The sequence below is a fragment of the Pan paniscus genome, chromosome 3, assembly GCF_029289425.2.
Source record: "Pan paniscus chromosome 3, NHGRI_mPanPan1-v2.0_pri, whole genome shotgun sequence".
NCBI lineage: Eukaryota > Metazoa > Chordata > Mammalia > Primates > Hominidae > Pan > Pan paniscus.
In genome coordinates, this window is record NC_073252.2 from 15,342,501 (window position 1) to 15,349,040 (window position 6,540).

Here is a 6,540-nt window from a genome sequence, read left to right on the forward strand (position 1 = left end):
ATTCCATTGCATGAGGTACCTAGAGTGCTCAAATACATAGAGAAAGAATAGTGGTTGCCAGGGGCTAGGGGAAGCGGGCAATGGGGAGTTATTGTTTGGCATAGAATTTCATGTTGAGGTGAAAACAGTTCTGGAGATAGATGGTGGTGATGGTTATGCAGCAATGTGAATGTACTTAATGCATATATATATGTAAAAATAAGTATACGGAGATGTGAAGAATAAGACAAGGTGTTTATGGTCAATTCTAGGAGTACTCTGATAATTTCAATGACATTAAAATAAGGGAGATGTGTGCAATAGGACACAAGAACACAGAAAATAAGGTAAGTAATAATTTAAAGAACAAGTGAATAAAGAACATTTCCTGGAAGAAATAAAAACTGAGATTAGGCATGAAGAATATGTGTTACTTAACCAAAAGAAAAAAGTGATAAGAGATTTTAGGGAGAAGAAAGAGTTTGAACAAAGCTCAAAACAACCTGTAGGGTGTGTCTCTAGAGTGTAAATTCCAAAGCCCGGCATGGCAGATAATGAGGTTAGAGATCTAACTGTGCAGATTATGTAACTTTTCAAGACCCAACTTCCCTGCCATCTCCTCTAGGAAGCTTCATTTCAATTACCTTTCTCTCTACCCTACACTCACTGGAGCCGGGATCTACCATTTCTCCTCTCTAAGAAGAAAATACATTATGTTAGTACTTGGGCCTCACATGACAAATGGCAGGCATGCGGTGATACTATCAAGACACAGATAGTCATATGATAAGTAAGGGCGCTGTGTGTCAAAATAAGCTCTACTGCAAATCACAAAATTATTGTCTTTATTGATAAAACTTCAACAATAATTGTTAAAGTTAGCCTTCCCTAATATATAGAACATATGTCTGTATGATTTGAAACTTTAAGTACAACAGACAACTGAGATTTTTTTAATGACACCCTTGAACATATCATATAATACTGTTATTTTAACGCCCAACTTTACTGCCATTTGAATAGTATTTTCTACCAAATAGTGAATCTACCTGTTCAATTACCTCTAAACTGAATACTTCCCGACTAAGGAATGCCATCAGTTGAGTTAGATATTGTTAGCGATACAACCTTCCATCCAGTTTTTCTGCTTCTTTTCTTGTGAGCATCTAAGTCAGTATGCTAAACTATTTGTGTGTGAATCAGGGCTTTTCTATATATTGTGTAAATACAAAACAAATATGGAAATAAATTGTACGCTAAGGCCAGTAAGCCAGCGGTGAAATAAGAGTGATAAATAATCCTTTGTTGTAGTAAGACAATGAGATTTCAGGGCTAATTTATTACTGCAGCAAGACCTAGTCTAGCTTGACTAACAGTTGTCATATAACACAAAATGGAAAAATGGAAAGTAAGTAAATGGCAGGGCCAAGATCCAAACCTAGTTCTAACTACACCAATGGTTCTCAAATCTATGCTGATGGTTTCTTAAAACATATATTCCCGAAGTTCCAGGCACAGATATATTTATTCAGTAGGCCTTGAGTGAGGCCCAGATGAATATATTTTTAACATGTTCCCCAGGTGATTCTGCTGTACAGGCAGGGTCAGGAGCCATCGGACTATGCCACACCACACTGCCCTGCCTTACTGTTCCCATCATCATACTCATGTTCTTGTAAGAGAAGCATGGCTGCTCTTGACCTTTGAGGGAAAATAATGTCTAGAAAGGGAAAAGCTTGGAGAAGATATGTTAGAAAATTATAAAATCAGAAAAGCGGCAAACCCATATACTAGAAAGACAATGAACTGGGAGCTGCATATACAGTTAGAAAAAGGAATGTCTATTCTATCCTTGCCCTATAGGAGCTAGAAAATCTTGAGAAAGTCTATTAAGCTTACTGGGCATCAGTGATACCTACCATACAGAATTGCTATGCAGATTAGGGATTATGTATGTAAAGCACCCAGTGTTCTCTCTGGCACATAGATACACTTGATAAATATCAGCTTTTTCCCATCCCTCTCCTGCCTTCTAGAACCATCGCATTGGCTTTCACTTCCCGCATCTAGCAGACTGGAATAGAGACACATTTAGAGGCAACAACAACAACAACAGCAGCTCTCAGCTTCTTCTGGGGTGCAAGGAAAGAGTTGGGGTATGTGTCCAATGTTTGAAAGTTTTCCAGGGGCTTCCCAAAGGACTAGTTTCTGTCTTACCTATTGCGGAGTGCTGATAGGTCTTGGCATACTCTAGAGGCTTAGAAGCAAGTGAGAACAAAGACAATGGTTTGAAGTAGCATGGAAGCAGCCACAACAGCCCTTCCCCATGCCTCAGAGCACAACGCAAGCAGATGATACATCTTAGATGCCAGCATTTCCCTGAGGAAGGAAAGAATTGGCCTGCACATCCAAAGTTCCAATTTTTCAGGGACTGCTTGAGGCTTCTGTCTCACCTGTCTGAAAGCAATGACAGGGCCCAGCATACTTTAGATTCTTGGGGTCTACTAAAGGACAAAAATGATGATTTGGACTGGCATAAAAGTTTGAGAGGCCCCCCAACATATCTGGCCAGAATGATTGGTGAAAGTCTTCTCCTGTATAAGGCCACTCCGTGAAGATGAAGAGAGTTGACTGTTTTATCTAATACATAGATACCAACACAAAGAGTCAAGGAAAATGAAAAACAATACAAAACTGAAAACTATGTCCTCCAGAAGGGAACAAGATACAGCTTCAGAAAGTGGCCCTAATGAAATGGGAGATATATTACTAATAGAAAATTACTAATAGATAATTCACAATAACTGTTATAAAGATGCTTAATGAGGTCAGGAGAATAATGCATGAACAAAGGAATTATTACAATAAAAAAGTAAAGTACCAAACAGAAATTTTGAAACTGATGAATGAAACATTTGAACTAAAAAATAAAAAATTAGTAAACTTGAAGACAGATTGTGAAAATGTTTTTGTCAGAGGGACAAACAGAACAAAGAATGAAAAAGAGGAAAGAAAGCTTAAGGGAAACAATATACACATTATGGGAGTCTCAGAAGGATCAGAAAGGGTAGAAAGTGTATTTAAAGAAATAATAACTGAAAACTTCTTAAATCTATGAAAGAAATGGACATCCACATCTCAGCAGCTCAAGGAATCCCAAATAAAATAAACCCAGAGAGATCCACACTGAGACACAATGTAACCAAATTTTTAAAAGTCAAGGAGAATTTTGAAAATAGCAAGAGAAAGCTTGTTATATCTAAGGAAATATACATAACAGTATTGGCAGATTTCTTAGCAGAAATCTTACAGGCTAGAAGGCAGTGAGATGATATATTAAAAGTGCTGAGAATGAAACTGTCATCCAAGAATACTGTAACTAGCAAAACCTCAGAAATGAAGGCATGATAAAGACTTTCCCAGACAAACAAAATCTGAAGGAATTCTTCACCAATAGATGTGCCTTACAGAAAATGTTAAAGGGAATTCTTCAAGTTGAAGAGGAAGAATGCTTAACATCTATTCAAAAGCATATGAAACTATATAACTTCATGGTAAAGGTAAATATATATACAGATTGAAAATACCATGACATGTAATACAATGGGTAAATAAGTTTTAGTTTGTTTAGAGGTTAAAAAGGCAAAAACAGTAAAAATAACTATAACTATAAAATATGTTAATGAATAAACAATTTTAAAAGATATAAATTGTAATATCAAGAACAAAGTGTGGGGAGAAGAAAAGTAACAGTGTAGAGTTTCTGTATGGAGTTGATACTAGCCTGAAATAGACTATTATAACCATAAGATGTTTTCTGTAAGCCCCATGTAACCACAAAGAAAACACCTATAAAATATGCACAAAAGAAAGTAAAAAGTAAATTTAAAAAAAGTAAGTAAAAAAGAATCAAAGCATATCAATACAAAAAAAAAATCAACAAAGGAAAACAGCAAGAAAGGAAAAGAACACAAGAACCAAAAGACAGAAAACTAGAAAATGGCAATAGTAAGTTCTTCCCTATGAACAATCACTTTAAAGGTAAATGAATTAAATTCTCCAATTATAAATGGCTGCATGGATAAAAATAAAATTAATAAAATATAGGATCTTATTATATGCTGTTTACAGGAGACTGACTTTAGATTTAAGAACATATATAAACTGAAAGTGAAGAGATGGAAAAACATTCCATGCAAATTGTAACCAAAAGAGAGTAGGATGCCTATGCTTATGCTAGACAAAACAGACTTTGAGACAAAGCTGTCACAAAAGGTCATTATATAATGATAAAATAATCAATTATTAAGGAAAATGTAACAATTTTAAATATGTATTCATCCAACATTAGAAGTATCTAAATATATGAAGCAAACATTGACAGAACTAAGGGAAAAATAGCAATAGTAGGATACTTTAATACCTAACATTTAACAATGAATAGAAGTTCCATATGGAAAATCAATGAAGAAACAGAGGACATAAACAATACTGTAGACCAAATGAATCCAAGAGACATATATGGAATATTCCACCAAAAGCAGAAGAATACACATTTTTTTTCAAGTGCTGAATTAATTACATGTTAGGTCACACAGCAAATCTTAAATTTAAGAAGACTGATCTCATACTAAGTATTTTTTTTGACCACAATGAAATGAAACTAGAAATCAATAACTAAAGAAAACTGGAAAATTCACAAATATGTAAATTAAACAAGACCCTCCTGAACAGCCAGTGAATCAAATAAAAAATCAGAAGGGAAATTTGAGAATATCTTGAGAAAACTGGAAATGGAAACACAACATACCAAGTCCTTTGGACTGTAACAAAATCAGGAAAAGAAAATTGTGCAGCAATAAGCACCTCCATTGAAATAAGAAAGAACTCAAATAAACAGCATAGCTTTGTACCTCAAGAAAGTAGAAAAAGAACAATCTAAGCCCAAAGTTAGAAAAAAGAAAGAAATAAAGATTAAAGCAGAAATGAACACAATAGAAAACAGAAAACCAATAAAAAAATAATAAAACTGAGTAGGATTTTGAAAAAGATCAACAAAATTGACAAACCCATAGCTAGAATTGAAAAAAAAAAAGAGAGAGAGAGACTTAAATTAAAAAAATCAGAAATGAAAGAGGAAACATTTTACCTGATGCCATGGAAATAGGATCAAAAGAGGCTACTATGAACACTTATACACGAACGAATTGTATAACCTAGAATAAACAGATAAATTACTAGAAACATACAACCTACTAAGATTGGATTATGAAGAAATTAAAAACCTGAACAGATCTATAATTAGTAAGGAAATTGAATAAGATGGCTTCACTGGTGAGTTTCACCAAACACTTTTAAATAAATAGATGACTTAGGATTATGCAATTCTTTTTATAATTTTTGACCCTTTTTTTGTAACTTTTAAGTTCAGGGATACAAACCTTGTACAAACAAGGTTTGTTACATAGGTAAACTTGCATCATTGTGGTTTGTTGTAGAGATGATTTCATCACCCACATATTAAGCCTAGTACCCCATTTGTTATTTTTCCTGATCCTCTTCCTCCTCCCATCCTCCACCCTCCAAAGGGCACCAGTGTATGTTGTTCCCCTCTAAGTGTCTGTTTTCTCCTCATTTAGATCCCACTTATGAGCACATGTGGTGGTATCCCGAGAGAAATCTAACCGATTTTGTAGTGTGACTATTTCAGATTCTGTTCTGATTTTTATCACTTAAATTCCTAGGAATGAGAAGACATGATAATAAAAAATATTACTCAATTATTAAAAAATTAATGCCAATCCTTCTTAAACTCTTCCAAAAATTTCAATAGGAGGGGAAGCTTTTAAACTTATTTTATGAGGCCAGTATTACCCTGATACCAAAGTCAAAAACTCTTCAAACAAAATGTGGTATATATATACAATGGAATGTTATTCAGCCTCAAAAAAGAAAGAAATCCTGCCAAATGTGACAACATGATGAATCTTGAGGACACCGTGCTACATGAAATAAGTCAGTCACAAAAGAACAAATATTTATATGAATTTCCAAAAATATTCATCAGAGCAAAGAGTAGAAGGGTGGTCTCCAGAGTCTGGGGAAAGTGGAAAATGGGGAGTTGCTGGGCAGTGAGTATAAAGTTTTAGTCATGCAAGGTGAATGAGTAAGTTCTAGAAATCTGTTGTGCAATATCATGACTGTATTGAACAATATTGCATTGTACACTTAAAAATTTGTCAAGAAGATAGATATGTTAAATGTTCTTACCACAATTTTTAAAATTACTGGAGAAATTATAGGGTTTTTTTTAAAGAAAAAATCCTACTTGTTAAATTAAGTGTTTCTTTGGATGTTAGTTGAGTTTGGTGTCTTTCTTTCATATTGCTTTCTTCAAATATTTGATGTATTCATTTTCTGTTGCTGTGTAACAAACTACCACAAATTTAGTAACTTAAAACAAAACGCATTTACTAGCTCACAATTGTGTAGGTCAGAGGTCTGGGGGAACATGACAGGGTTCTCTGCTAAGGATGTCACGTGGCCAAAATAAAGGTGATG